The sequence below is a fragment of the Lycium ferocissimum genome, chromosome 4 (genome assembly GCF_029784015.1).
Source record: "Lycium ferocissimum isolate CSIRO_LF1 chromosome 4, AGI_CSIRO_Lferr_CH_V1, whole genome shotgun sequence".
NCBI lineage: Eukaryota > Viridiplantae > Streptophyta > Magnoliopsida > Solanales > Solanaceae > Lycium > Lycium ferocissimum.
Genome location: NC_081345.1, coordinates 1,679,733 through 1,696,415, shown reverse-complemented (window position 1 = coordinate 1,696,415; position 16,683 = coordinate 1,679,733).

Genomic DNA, 16,683 nt, shown 5'->3' with positions numbered 1-16,683 from the left:
ACTAGGATGAGTTTGAGTAGTATTTGGAGACACTTTGTTAGGGAGGCGTTAGAATAAATATACATATGAATGCGTATGATATCCCATATGTGGCTGTATCAACGGGTATGCGTATCCCAGCAACCGGCGTTGCGGTATATGGAAGGCATTGATCGAACAGGGTAATAAAGTTCAAGTGACAGAAGAACGTTACCAGGTAAGCTGATGTTACTTTCACTACAGGTTAGGTTTGGAGAGTTCTAATGCAATGACATCTGGAAAGGAAAGAAAGTGAGTATATGGAAGGTAAGGAGATCAAATGTCAAAAAAGTAAGAAGTAAGAAACATGAGTGAGTGAGGCCTCTAAGAGAGACGACGGGCAAAACACGGGACTATTTGGGTAAAAATTCGAAGGTAGGCATGTGAGAGGGATAAAGTGTGGTAGTATGGAACAAAAGAGGAATGTGTGAGGTTAGAGAACAGATTTCGATAAGTGGGGCTAAAAGGATAGTGACCACGACAAGGAATGTGAAGTAAGAGAAAGAATGATTAGGCCTTGCAACGATGCTAAGAGATTTCCAACTCTCGAAAGATATATTTATAAAGGGATAAATGTGTAGCCATATTGATATGGTTCCTCGGATATAGAGAAGCTTTCCTAAAAGGTGACTTAAGAATAGAACGGATTTGCACGTTCAAAGGAATATTTCACGAACTTCCGAGCCGATACTATAAGTAACAAAGAAGAGAAGGGCGTTCGAGAAGAAAGGAACCTAAGAAGGATTAAGGATGAAAATAGGGAAGGTATACTAATGGGCTGATCGAAGAAAGAGGAGAGCATTTAGCAGCAAAGTAACTGGAAATCTTTAACCATGGAAGTAAGAAGGATACTTTAACGAGTTGGCGGTAGGAAACCGATCAATCACCGAGATAAGAACGAGGATGATGGGGCGACACATATGATTAGAAAATTAATGATAGGAGGTAAGAATTCCTGTAAAGATCGAAGAGATTCGATTATAAAGGAAATAGAGTGTAATGTAAGGAACGTGCATGGAAGACAACCTGGCTGTGATATCAGAAAGACAGATGAAGGCTCGATGAACCAGGATGGAGAGAGAGTAGATTGTAAGAATTCTGTGCTAAGAGTAAGAAGTAGCAGGACACTCGGAAAACTTGGATGCACAGCTGCAACACAAACATGTAGTTAAGAAGAGTTATGAATAAGTGAGTCAAACGGGCGAAAGGACTAGTAATGGATGGATGGGTATGGAAATATTGACAAAAGAATGATGATATAGACATGAATGGAAGAAGAACTCAATATAAGAAGAATTCTAGATATGTTATAAGCAAAGTCGGGAATAAAGACGAGGAGTAAGGTATAATCAAAGACTTCATAAATGACGTGGTGAATCTCGATGCTCTAATTAACTTGCGGGTTCAGAAACCGTTAGCCATAAAAGACAGAGGTGTGAAAAGACGGAAAAGAAGGCATCGGAATTGGATTTAACCCTTATAAGAATTCTGATTGGATATAAGACTGTAACTAGCAAGAAGATAGATAAGTCAGACCATACAATGATGGAATTTCGGCCTTGAGAAGGTCGTGAAGGGCGGCAGATAATTATCGAAGACGACGGATACTTGAAGGCTATTGGTGTATTAGGACCTCCTTAATAAGGGGGGAAGAGCATATTAGACTTGAAAGGAAGTATGACGTTCTCAAACTCTAGAAGAAGAAATTTATCAGGGCGTATTCAAGAAGGCATAAAAAAGGAGTAGACACAAATGGAAAATAAGTGAACCTATGAGACAGGCATAGGAAGGAAGTATGGAAAACAACTCAGGTGAGCACTTCACGCCAATATGAACTATGATATTTCTAGACCATGATTTGAATCCCTCGCATCGGGTAAAATTGTGTCGTACCTAAGTATGCAGTGATATGCCTAAAAGGGTAATAAAAAGAGCAAGAAAGGTCTCCAAGCTAAATTCACCAAGGGTGATAGAGAGAATGACGAACTCAAAGGCCACTTGGGATGACAACGACTATTGTAACAAAAGCAACAAAGATTGGTAGTTTGACAATTTTCCGAGGAAAGAAAGAACGCTGCTATTGTGAATGGAAATAAAAGAGTTCACTGGATATGAGAGAACATCTCGGATCACTAATTATACTGAACATGAGAGCACATACTACGGAATTATCTGAACCATCAACGTGAAGTTATGCCCAACTACAATTGCAAGAGGGTCATATCAGAAAGCCAATAAGGAATAACGACGGATGAAGCGACCGCTGGTACAAGGAAATCGAAACTAGATATATATATATATTATATGTTGTAAGAGAATCGTAATGAAGTGAGAATTGCCGTAGCCCTATGCTTCTGGGTTGTATTGTGAGATTTGAGAAAGGTAGTTGCCTAACTAGCGGGAAAACAGGGAACGAGAAACAGAAAAATACTTACGGGATAATGAATAGTTACGGCTTGGCAAGTCAAGACTACGATAATGGAGGCAGGACGAGAGCGAGATATTAGTAAATTTTTTATCACATACATGAGGGCAAAGAAGTGAAAGAAGTTGACTGAAGGCAATAAAAAAGTTAAGGAAGAATGAGAAGAGGCTGACCCAATTTATAGTTCAAGTACATGGTAATCAGATGTTATGACCCGTATTTCCTACGTTTGGATAATTCGGGACAATTGCGAGAAGTTAAAGGCAAGACTACTTCTAAAATTATCTCAATGCACAAGTTGTTTATGAGTATTGTTTATGAATATTATTAGTAGGGGAAATATTGGAAAAGGCTTAAGGATAAAAAGGGAAGTTCATAAGGAAGTGGATGGAAATATGGAGGAAGGCTAGGGGCAAATTTGGAACTAATGGAAATGATTTTCATGAATTAAAGGAAAAATTTCTAGAAATTTCAAGAAAAGGGGTCACTTGGCCGTGGACCCCACTCCCAAAAACTTGGCCAAATTAATTCAAGCCAAGCATAGGGACATATGTCTAATTACCATTAGAGGGGACCAAGTGTATATATGTGGAAAAAGATGACAAGTTGCCATAATATTTATCTTTTATGCATGGAAATTTCTAAAATTTTGGAGAGAAAGAATAAGGCCATATGTTTATATTCTTATCCTTGAGGGGCTTAAAAATAAATATGGATAAATTATGAAGAAAAATAGGATAAATAAGACATAAGTGTCTTCATCTTTTAGAAGATGAAGAAGTTGGAAAGAAAGAAAAAGGGTGAAGGGCCTATTCGGCCATATTGAGTGGAGGAAAAGCCTCGAGAAAAATTTGTTCAAAAATTGTTCTCCTACTAATTGGAAGGTCTCTAGCAAAGTGGAGTACTTATTGGAGCAAGAAAAACACTTATTCTTGTAATTCACAATTCTAGCCAAGAAGGAAGATGAGTAGAAAAGGTAAGAATTCAATCTCCTTTTATATGTTATGGATGGTTTTGTATGTTGTGGTATGTGGAAATGACTGGAATTTATAAAAATATGGATGTGGAGATTGTGGCCGTGCATGTGTAGTATTGGCCGTGTGTGTGTGTTGTATTGTGTAAATTAGATTGAATTAATTCTATGTAGTATGTTGGTTGTTGTCGTAACGTATGGAAAAGATGGAAAATTCATGAAAATATGTATGTAGTGTTGTGGCCGAGAATGGTGAAGTTTTGGCAAGCTATGATGAATTAATTTCATTTGATATTCCAGTTGATGTCGTTGTGGATTCTATGATGAAAAAGGAGAATTTAAGGGCTAGAAATGAAGTTGTGATTGTTTATGGATTATGGAAGAAGTGCGTGTGACTTTGTTATGGTTCCTTATATTGGTAAGAATGATATTGTTAATATGTAGGTTATAAATATAATGCATGAACTTGAAAGAGAGACATTTGTTTGAAAAACTGTAAGTTGGGTTGTATGGCAAAGGTTATTAATGTTGGAAAGCGTCTTGAATTGATTGTTGATATTGTTGGTATAATTGTTGGTATCGTTATTGATAATGTGGCCGAGTTCCATTCTCGGATTTGTTGTTGATGATTTGGGCCGAGTTAGATTCTCGGGGATGGTGTATTTACAGGGGAGATGCTGCCGAAATTTCGGCAGATCATAAGTGAATTTATTTGAAAAATCAAGACAAGTGTGCTTAGTAATGAATCTAATGGTTGCATCAATTTTCTTGAATGTAGAATAGCGGTAGCGAGCTTGGACAATTAAGCGTAGCTAGTTGGTCGTGAGACAGGTATGTTAAGGCTCGTCCTTTTTCCTTCTATGGCATGAATCATATGTTGCGATTTTATAAATGCTCCCATAACGTCCTTATTTTTCAAAAGTTAGAAGTTATGATTTCAAAGCATGATTCCCTTCCTAAAAGTTATGAATGTTTTCCAACATATTCATTTTTTTCTCCAAAATCCAAGTTTTACGATTTTTGAAAGTTTTTGTCACGCCCCAATTTCCGAGGGACGTGATGGGCACCCGACCCCATACCCGGAGCCGAGCGAACCCACAGACTCCTATTGCACACATAAATTTTTTTTTTCGAACCTCAATACTGAGAAATTATAAAATACATAATGAGGCTTACAAACTTAACGAAATCTGTAATTACACAAAATTCGTTACATAACCCACATCGACATGTCGGCTGATGGAGCCGCTGACAGACTGACACATCATACCCACAACACTGTCTGCAAAGTCTCTAATGTCATCCAGAAGACACAACGTACATACTCGGACTCATCAGTGCTCCAGAAGGAATTGGAGCTCACCAACCATGCTGGAATATCTTCAACTCATCTGTGGGTACCTGCGCGGCATGAAACGCAGCCCCCGAAGAACAGGGGGGTCAGTACGGAAAATGTACTGAGTATGTAAAGCAAGAAAACCAATAACGAGTCATAACTCGGGATAAAAAACCACGAAAACAAATATAGGAACCGGAGAGTCAAAACTTGCCCGATGAGCGACTTATCCCGGACATACACACACCGGTGAGCAAGACATGTCATAATCATATTATTTCGGAAACCATAGGCGAAGTACGTAAAATAGATTTAGTAATCGAACGTCGAAGGCTTAGCTTAATTTTCTTTCCTTTCGGAAAATGTTTACGTCTTACATAAATAGAAAATAGATCAAATCATCACATCGCACAGAACCGTCATATTATCGGATCATCAGATTACCATAGTATCAGACTTTCATATCATCAAATCGTCACATCGTCGGACTATCGCATCATCAGAACAGACTCATTATATTGTCAGATTTTCGCTTTATGAAATCATTATATCATCAGATCATCAAACAAATATCGTACCCGGCCCTCTCGCGAGGGACTCGGTGGAGTAACCACATACCAGTGCCGGCCCTCTGTGAGGGTCTCGGTCGTACACGCCCTTTCGGGACTCGGTAATCGCATACCGTATCCGTGCCGGCCCTCAAGTGAGGGACTCGGTCGTACCCGCCCCGCTAGCAAGGGACTCGGTGAATGATGTCATAATAGGCACGAGCCGAGTAATCGAAGCCACATACACATACACACGATTCATCCTTGAAACTCACCAAATAAGTAACGTATCAACGCTCGTGTCACGTCATAGTCAAATCTAGTTTCTTTCGAGTACTACTCGGGACTTGTCAAATAGAACTTTAGCCATCGTACTTACGCATCAGAATTAGATACATACTATTTCTCATTTCAAACTTAGCATATAAGTGAGTGATCATATTCGGAAGTTAGATTAGTAGCCATATTAAGTTATATCAACAAGTTGCCAAAACTATACAACGGAACGTCTTGCGGGCCCACGGCAAGCAAGAATCCGACCCGGGCCCGCATATGAATGTCGGGGGTGTTATACCTTAGGGGAACCTCCCACGAGCATTTCGGAGCGATCCGAGCCCTTAGTCAAAAGTTAGGGACGTTCGTAGTTTCTGACTCTTTTATGGATATATTCTTTTAGACACATTCTTATTCAATCATACAAAGGCATAGAAACCATAATTTGACTACGCTAGGCATACGGAGGTCAAGAAACAAATAAGAATCACGGACATGCTCGGATCGTAGGAGTAGAGTTACCTCGGGAGCATATCATAACCTATTCATACTAAGACATGCCAAAGAAAGGAAGGTGAGCTTTACATACTGCGCCGCCTTGCTAGCTACACTTGTTCATCCCAACTCGCTTATCTACATTCACAAGGATCCATATGATCGTTAGATTCATCGACTTGCGTTTGCCTTAATTTTTCATACAAGTTCACTTATGGGCTACCGAAATTTCGGCGATTTCCTCCGTAAATACGACATCCCCGAGATTATGGCTCGGCCCAAATCAACATACGTAAATCCGGAATTCAACCCGGCCAATCCAACAACAATACTAACATTCATAACAACAATATCGATAGATAATTTCAAGATGTCCAAACCAACATCCATTCTTACCCGAAACCTTCCAACTTAACTAGAAACATTCATAACACATTTTCTACTTTCAAATTCGTAAACTATGTCGACAATTCCATACGTTAACAACGTTATTTTCTTCAAACAAAGAATTTTACATAAATCACTTTAACTCCCGAAAACAGCCCACACGGTTTCTAACTTCAACTTGGATCATTAACCTTCATTTTCACATCACAAATTCCATGACGACAACAACCAAAACGCTAGGTAACATTAACTCAACATGGCTGCCCCAAAACAGCCCATACTCGGCCAACAACAACATGTAGTATTTCATGATTTTCATTCGTTTTCTACACATTATAACAACACACAAACATGTTTAATACAATCAATCCATCACCACAACACAACTCTACACACCCACGGCTAGACACACACATATACGGCTATACCTCAACATCCATATTCTCATATATTTCATTCATTGTTCACCTTTCACAACACACACAACAACCAATTTACACTAAACAAAATTTGTTCATCACACTTATTCCAACAACTTCACCCCACGGCCACAACATTCCCATGCAAAGTTTCATAACTTTCATCCTCTTCCACACACTTCAACATGCATAAACATCTATAGAAACATGAAATCAAGATTGAACCTCACCTTTTCCTCTTGCCTTCCTCATCCACGGCTAGCTTGCTCCTTTGCACAAACCAAGATTTTTCTTGCTCCAACAACTACTCCACGACGACGAGGGCCGCCTAATTGGTAGGAAAACATGAAGCAACAATTTTTTTGTGATCACTTTAGGGGAGGGGCTGGTTCGGCCAGCCCTCCCTTTTCCGTTTTGCTCTTCTTTTTTTTTTCTTTGTCTTGCTTTCTTTCTCTCTTCTCCAATTAAAAAGATGACATCTTATATATATATATATAGCAAGCATGTGAGGGGCACATGCCCCTCTCTAGAATTTTCCTTTCTTTTTCCCTTCTTTTCTTTTTCTAGAATTTTCTTCATTTCTCCTTTCTTGAATTTTTTCTAGAGTTTTGTAAAATTACCATTTTGTCCCTCGTCTTTCCACAAAATTACCATAATACCATTTTGCAAATTTTCCCTTTTTGCCCTCGCTTTCTCAATATTTCCACACTAATAATATTTTCCAACGACTTTCGCATTACAACGAAACCGAAAAATGACCTTGCCTTAAACTTTCCGCCATTGCCTCGGAATAACCCGACGTACGAAATGCGGGATCTAACAGTTTTTGTGACCAAACAACGACTATGATTTTATGATGACAATGATGATGCCAGACATGAGAAAATGACTAGGACGAATATGCCAAGGACATGTTCTTACCATGAATACGACGATATGAAATGTTAAGCTATTTTTGGATAATGACTATTTTAAAGGTTTCAAAGTATATGAAATGATATGTTATGACCCTGTTTTATGTTTTCCGTGATGTTATCCTTGATTGATAGTCTCGCTTTATAATTGTTCCTTCAAAGTGAGACAAAGTGCCCATGATTATTCCATACAGTAATCGGAGGCTACCGACCTTACGTCACTCCGATAGATACATGATTTTCTTTGGGCTCTCCTGCATGCTTATATGATATATGTATATGATATGTATATGATATGGGGGATATGGGGAAGGGAGACATGTTGCGCTATAAGACGCATTGCCACCTGGTCAGCTGGTGTTATCATCCCGGACGCGGGGTGCCCGGACGCGGGATACATGGGGGAGCCGACGTATTCGGCGCTATGATATGATATGTTCTATTTTCATATGTATACGAAAAAGAAATGTTTTCAAAGGAAAGGATAAGCATGCATGGCCTCCGCCCTAGGCGGCACTTACATGTACAGGTTACTCTTCTTTCTCATGACATGTTCTAAGTTTCCAGATGGTTACTATTCATATTTATATCCCTTACTATGTTATTGTTTATGCCTTACATACTCGGCACATTGCTGTCGACGCCCCTTTTTGTGGGCGCTATGCGTTTCATGCCGCGCAGTACACTCGGACAAGTAAGAGCTTTTGCGTAAGACGTTCCGGCGGAGTTGGTAGACTCCATTTGTACACAGGAGGCCGCCGAGTCGATTATATGTCTTTGTGCTTGTTCGAAGTTAGAGACTTTGCGGACAGAGTCGTGGGTCTAGAGTGTCAGCTTTAAAAAGGGTTCCACTAATTGATGTGTTTTTATTATACATTATGTTACAGAGCCCTTATGTTTATAGACTGTGTTTAATTTGAGAAACGACAAAAAGATTTTGAAAATTTTACTATGTATTTTACTTTCATTTGATTTAAGAATCCAAAGAGAATATGTGTGTAATAAGAATCCGAGGGTTCGCTCGGCTCCGAATATGGGGTCGGGTGCCCATCACACCCTAGTAAGATCGGGGTGTGACATCAGACCCTAAGGGAAGAAAAACGGTTCTAAGGAATCAAAGATGGTGTCGTGGGTTGGCAATACTGCAACATTCGAGGACGAATGTTTCTAAGGGGGGAAGGATGTTACACCCCGGAAAATTTCGCGCTACAAGATCGTAGACAGCGTGGTACAAACTCAGAAAAGAGTAAAGTTATACAAGGATTAGGGATGAAGATTAGATGATCTGAGTATAAGAACACATATATTTATGACATTTGGAGACCATAGGGGTGAGTCGGTCCATATGTTGCTTGATGAAAAGCTCTCGTCACTGTAAGCCAAGTGGGGCGCACACGCCGGGACTTTTATAAAGGACATATGAAGAGATATATGAGTAGTACATGAAAAGTTGAGCAAGTCTTAAGAAAGACCCTTAAGCCAAATATGGGCTTAGCCCTCCAAAAGGATGATTTAAGGAAACATTTTCGGATGATCTGACTTGGAGGGGCCAAAACGATATTATAATTTTGGAATTTGGAAAAATGCCAAGAATGAAAGTTGTAGATAATTGAGGGCCCATGACCTATGGTTGGAAAGCTCTTTCAATTAGCTACAACTTTCATTCTTGGCATTTTTCCAAATTCCAAACTTATAATATCGTTTTGGCCCCTCCAAGTCAGATCATCCGAAAATGTTTCCTTAAATCATCCTTTTGGATGGCTTATGCCCATATTTGGCTTAAGGGTCCTTCTTAGGACTTGCTCAACTTTCCATGTACTACTCATATATCTCTTCATATGTCCTTTATAAAAGTCCCGGCGAGTGGGCCACACTTGGCTTACAAAGGACGAGGGCTTTTCATCAAGCAACATATGGAACGACTCACCCCCTATGGTCTCCAAATGTCATACATATATGTATTCTTATACTCAGATCATCTAATCTTCATCCCTAATCCTTGTATAACTTTACTCTTTTCCGAGCTCGTACCACGCCGTCTACGATCTTGTAGCGCGAAATTTTTCGAGGTGTAACATCCTTCCCCCCTTAGAAACATTCGTCCTCGAATGTTGCAGTATTGCCAACCCATGACACCATCTTTGATTCCTTAGAACCGTTATTCTTCCCTTATGGTCTGATTACCATGTACTTGAACTATAAATTGGGTCAGCCTCTTCTCATTCTTCCTTAACTTTTTTATTGCCTTCAGTCAACTTCTTTCACTTCCTTGCCCTCATGTATATGATAAAAAATTTACTAATATATCGCTCTCGTCCTGCCTCTATTATCGTAGTCTTGACTTGCCGGGCCGTAACTATTCATTATCCCGTAAGTATTTTTCTTCTTCTCGTTCCCTGTTTGCTGCGTTCATGCCCGCAGATCCCAGTCGGGGGGACGATTCGCGACGCAGGACCTCCCCTCGGGCGGTCGGTACGCTCCATTGATCCGAGCTTCGGTCCGTTTGGTATATGCCATCTTGTTACGTGCATATATGGGTACGGCGGGGGCCTTTGTCCCGTCCTTTCTACAGTTTGTATTCTATAGAGGCCTGTAGACAGCGATATGTAGTCGTGTTGTTATGCAGCCTCGTCGGCACTTATTTTGTTGTACAGTATATATAAAGCGGCCAATCGGCTTGCGCTGTTACTCTCGATATTTATGTTTATATGTATGTGTTGGCCGTGAGCTCCTAGTTCAGTGTCTTTTATGTTGAGTGTTCGGGAGACAGTATAGCTCAGTTATAGATTGTATATGGGCCCAGGATAGTCAGTGAGAAGTAAATGCAGGCACAGGAGTGCTTGACCAAAGAATGTCGAGGTACTTGTCACGGCTCATCGGTTTGGGGTCGTGACAAAAGTGGTATCGAAACGCTCGTCCTAGGGATTGTCTACGGACCGTGTCCGAGAGTCCTCGTTTATGGCGTGAAGCCGGCCACACTTATAAACGAGAGGTTGCGGGGCATTTAGGAATTATCGGGCCTTTCTTTCTATCTTAGATCGTGCGATAGAGCCGGAGTCTAGAAAGATCGCTTCGATCCTTTTTCCTGCAGTAAGTACGTTGAAGAGAGATGAAGAGATCGGCCTTCGATAATGGGGGGTGCTAAGAAGGCCCCTAGAGTATCTCCAACCCCGTGCTCCAAGACCGAGCGAGAGGAGCCTCGGTTTCTATGGGGACGGTCCTTCGAGGACCCGGCCGACGATTCCTCCAGAGTTTTTGATTTCCAGGGAGGAGGACCCTCCTGAGGGCAGTTATGACACAGATCCGTCCGAGTATTCGTCTGGGACACCGGAGAAGGAGACTCCCGAGGCCGTACCAGCTGCTCCTATGGTAAAGCACTACGTCAGACCAGCCTCCCCGAGTGTTACGATTATACGCCCCTATCCCGGGCCGGCCGGAAACCAGGAGTTACCCGGTTATCTATATCCCTCGGATTCAGATGAGTGAGATGACGAAGGCCAGACGAGCAGATGGTGGGTAGACGATGATGCGGAGCACACTTCACCTTATAGTCCATCATATTAGACTAGAGACCGATCGGCTACAGGTATATGAGCCTTTATTGGAATTTTCTATGTATGTGTGTACTTGCTGTAAGATTATTACTTAATAGCGGCGAGCGGAAATCCAAGGGCCGATAACCAAGTATTTATAAGTAACGGCGATCAAGGTGTTTTCGCCACCATCGGGAATCTGGAAATCTAGGATGAAAGGTAGTCATACTCATAGGTAAAAGATGAATATTGAGGATTGAAAAGGCTAAAATAGTAATTGTATAGTTAGAAGAGTAAAAGACCCTTTCTAATTCGGAGGGAGATGTGTTACGAGAATGTTTTGGAATCTGTTAAGACTTTACCTTACTCCAGATTATGTGATGAAGGTCATGCGGTGAGGTGGATGCGATCATACCAAACATGCACGCACCGGATTTCATCGGAGTTTCAAGTTAAACGTCTTTGAGGTAGAGAGAAATGCTAGGATGGGTGACCCCCTGGGAAGTGTACTAAAAGTTCTATAAATTTAGACATAAGAGGCAAATGAGAAGCTAGAGTAGCCTAAGGGAAATTGGAGTGTACGGAGTGGTTGAAAACGTTAAGAGGTCGCGTAGGACGAGGCAGAATAGAACGATGAAGAGAAAGAAGGTGCATCACAGCTCTAGAACTAGGATGAGGTTATGTAGCGTTTGGAAATACCTTGTAAGCGAGGCGTTAGAAAAAAATATATATATGAATGCGTATGATATCCCGTATGCGGCTGTATCAACGGGTATGTGTATCCCAGCAACCGACGTTGCGGCATATTGGGAATGTGACCAAGACAAGGAATGTGAAGTAAGAGAAAGAATGATTAGGCCTTGCAACGATGCTAAGAGATTTCCAACTCTCGAAAGATATATTTTTAAAGGGATAAATGTGTAGCCATATTGATATGGTTGCCTCGGACATGGAGAAGCTTTCCTAAAAGATGACTTAAGAATAGAACGGATTTGCACGTTTAAAGGAATATTTCACAAACTTCAGAGCCGATACTATAAATAACAAGAGAAGAAGGGCGCTCAATGAGGAAGGAACTCAAGGAAGGTTAAGAATGAAAATAGGGAAGGTATACCAATGGGCTGGTCGGAAAAAAAGGGGAGAGCAGTTAGCAGCAAAGTAACTGGAAATCTTTGACCATGGGAGTAAGAAGGATATTTTAACGAGTTGGTGGTAGGAAACCGATCAATCACTGTCACGACCCGACTAGGGCCATGACGAGTACCCGGGGCAAACCACCGAGCACCACTCATTCTATCACTCACTCTGCGGCCATTCATTAGTCTCATGCTTATAATCATAAAAGAATCATTTCCACTAGAAACATATTTACATAATATACGTAAGCCCTCCGGCTATCAAAATAATATATATATATATATATATATATATATATATATATATATATATATATATATATATATATATATATATATATATATATATTTACATACGATGAGAAAGCGCGAGACCATACTACCCACACATATGTATCAACGAGCCTCTACTAGAGTACTAGACATATGGACGGGACAGGACCCCGTCATGCCCAAAACATATATATACTCAAAAGAATAAATCAATGGCACCTCCGGAACAATGGAGTGCCCTCGAGTCAGCTGATAGCTCCTACGAATCTGGATCACCTCCCTGTCTACCTGTGGGCATGAACACAACGTCCAAAGAAAACGAACATCAGTACGAACATTGTACTGAGTATGTAAGGCATCAACAATAATAATACATCAATGAAATGAGGAAGCATCAAATAAGGAGCAACTCAGTAATCGATCGTCAATTATAAAAGAAATAATGCATGCTGGCTTACTTCATAATCATCATCATATCATGTATGCGTATATGTATAAGCTGCCCGACCTTATAGGTACGGTGTAATAATCATTAGCCCACGTCCAGGCCTCCCACGTCCGGGGTACCATCTAATGCAGCCCACTAGTGGTGTCTGCCTATGCCATCTAGACATGGTGTATACGCTGCCCGCTTTAGCGGTGTCTGCCCGGTCATATAGGTGCGGTGTAATATCATCATCATGTACTCATCATAATGCATGCATAGAACTCAAGGACAACTATACTTTATCGGGGTGACATTAGGTCGTGAACCCCCGATTCCATTATGGAGCATTTATAAGCATTCTGCCTCACCTTGAAGGAATTAGCATATAAGGTGAGTGTATACAATAAACAACATCAATGGATCGTAGTTAACATCATTAGCTTTGTAGAAACATCATATCATGAACGCTATCTTTATCGTGCTCATAATGTATCCCTTATCTTTATCTCATATGGCTATTCATGAACATAGACTCTTAGTTTTCCGGAATGTAGGGAATTCATGGAGAAGGAGGGAAAATCATGCCATAAGATTCATGCCTTAGAAAGAAAGGACTAGCCATACGTACCTCTTTCGTTTAGCTATTCTATCGCTTGGTCGTTCTCCTTCGATGCTCGCGTTTCTACCTTCAAGAAAGTTCGTATGAACATTAGCTAATTGACTATAAGAACGTGCTTACTAAAGCTAGAGAAAATTGGGCAGCATTTCCTTTGTTTATACAACTTTCCCCATATTCCATATCAACTCCCAAACATCCATAACAACATTCACAATATCATAAGCAACAATCATCATTCATCTACATTATCCACATTTCATAATTTCACTTCAATTTCTCCATAACCATGGTCATAGTTCACTATTGCGTTTTCTTGCATATAATTATTATCCCCATGTTCTAAATGTCATTCATAACATACTTATAATCACAACATATCAATAATCATGACTCAATCCAAGCTATTACTCAACAATGACACTATTCCCACATTCATGACCCATTTTCTATATTCTTCTACAATCCGAGTGTTTCAACTTCTCAATACCTTAAACAACATGAAAATACCATAAAACTTACCTTAGATAGTGTAGGAATAAGCTTTGAGTGGAAATACTTCTCTTGCACCAAAGCCCTAGTTCACTTCCAATGGGATTTCTTGACTTAGATGAACTCTAATGAATTTCATACACTTAATTTTATTGGTTTGATGAAGTTGATCACAGATTTCTCTTGGGTTCTTGTGGATGAAGAGTGGAGAGAGTTCTAGAGTGTTCTTGAAATGTGGAGAGGAGAAATGAAATGAATTAAATGGGAGAGGGTCCTTACATCAACATTTAAAATTGGACCCGACTCGGACATACGGACCAACATACGGTCCGTATATTTTATCTATGTACGACCGTATGTTTGGTCCGGTGAAGACCCCTCATTCAGGGTCGAACATACGGCCCGTATGTTTTATACGGCCAGTATGTTTGGCCGTATAATGCCCAGCTTTCCGAAGTTCATTCTCGTTGACTCGTTTGACCTCCAATCCTTATGGAACCTTCTTGACACTTGTTTAGCACCTCAATACCAATCTAAGGGACATTATCACTCTTCTCCAAAACATCATTAAGCCATCATTAACTTGTCACTCGTAAATCTTACCCGACACACAACATATACCTTGCTTTCCTTAACAACTTCCTTCCCTTACCTCAAATGTCTTTGAAATCTCGATTAGGATCATCAAATGCTATTTCTTACTTATCAAAACATCATATACGTCGTGCCCTTCGTTAGTCTATTCACTGTACGTTAACGGAAAATTTCCAAGGTGTAACAATCACCGAGATAAGAACAAGGATAATGGGGCGACACATATGATTAGGAAATTAATGACATGAGGCAAGAATTCCTGTAAAGACCGAGAGATTCGAAAGAAATAGAGTGTAATGTAAGGAACGTGCATGTAAGATTACCCGGCCATAGCATTAGAAAGATAGATAAAGGTTTGATGAACGGGGATGGAGAGAGTGTAAATTGTAAGAATCCCGTGCTAAGGGTAAGAAGTAGCAGGACATTCGAAAAACTTGGATGCACAGCTGCAACACAAACGCATAGTTAAGAAGAATTACGAGTAAGTGCGCTAAACGGGTGAAGGAACTAGTAGTGGATGGAAGAGTATGAAATATTGATAAAATGGTATGGTATAGACATAAATGGAAGAAGAACTCAAGACAAGCAGAATTCTAGATATGTTATAAGCAAAGTCGGGAATAGAGATGAGGAGTAAGGTATAACCGAAGACTTCATAAAGGACAAGGTGAATCTCGATGTCCCCATAAACTGGCGGGTTCAGGAAACCATTAGTCATAGCCAGAGGTGTGAAAAGATGGAAAAAAAAAAGGAGGCACCAGAATTGGGTCTAACCCTTATAAGTATTCCGATTGAACACAAGAGTGTATTTAGCAAGAAGATAGATAAGTTAGACCATACGATAATGGAACCCCGGCCTTAAGAAGATCGTGAAGGGCGGCAGTCGGTACACTCCATTGATCCGGAGCTTCAGTCTGTTTGGTATGCCATCTTGTTTCGCACATATATGGGTACGGCAGGGCCTTGTCTTGTCCTTTCTACAGTTTGTATTCTATAGAGGTCTGTAGATAGCGATATGTAGTCGTGTTGTTATGCAGCCTCGTCGGCACTTATTTTTTTGCATAGTATATATGAAGCGGCCAATCGGCTTGCGCTGTTACTCTCGATATTTATGTTTATATATATGTGTTGGCCGTGAGCTCCCGGGCCCGGTTGTATTTTATGTTGAGTGTTCGGAGACAAGATAGCTCGATTCTGATTGTATATGGGCCCAGGATAGTCAGTGAGAAGTAAATACAGGCACAGGAGTGCTTGACCAAAGAATGGTCAGGTACTTGTCATGGCTCATCGGCTTGGGTCGTGACACAATCCTTCTCCATGAATTAGCTTTGGGTTTTGGAATTTGATCCTTTTATGTGATGGTATAGAATGTTTTGGAATGGTTGAGAACCTTCAAGAACACTCTTATAATGGAGAGAGAAGTGTGGGAGGTTCTAGAGAAGTGTGGAGATGTTAGGAGATTTATAGAGGGTTGTGGAGTTGAGGAAAATGAATCAAATGAAGTGTAGAGGCCCTTTTATAGGTGCCAAGCTCGAGTTGGGCCGGGTCACCACATAAGTGGGCTTTCAAGTGAGCTTCTCGGATTTTTCGCACAGGTTCAGGTTCTTCTGGCTGTCCGTTTTAAAATGCCCATATCTCCCTACTCCGATGTCGTATTGATGAACGGTTTATTGCGTTGGAAAGTAGACTCGACGAACTTTACTTTAGGCTTTTGTTTGACTTCAAAACTCCTGATATACTAGGAGGTATACCTCTCTGAAGTTGACCCAAAATTCTATCAAAAATTCTCTCAATTTTTTTCCAAATTTTTGACAAACTTATTTT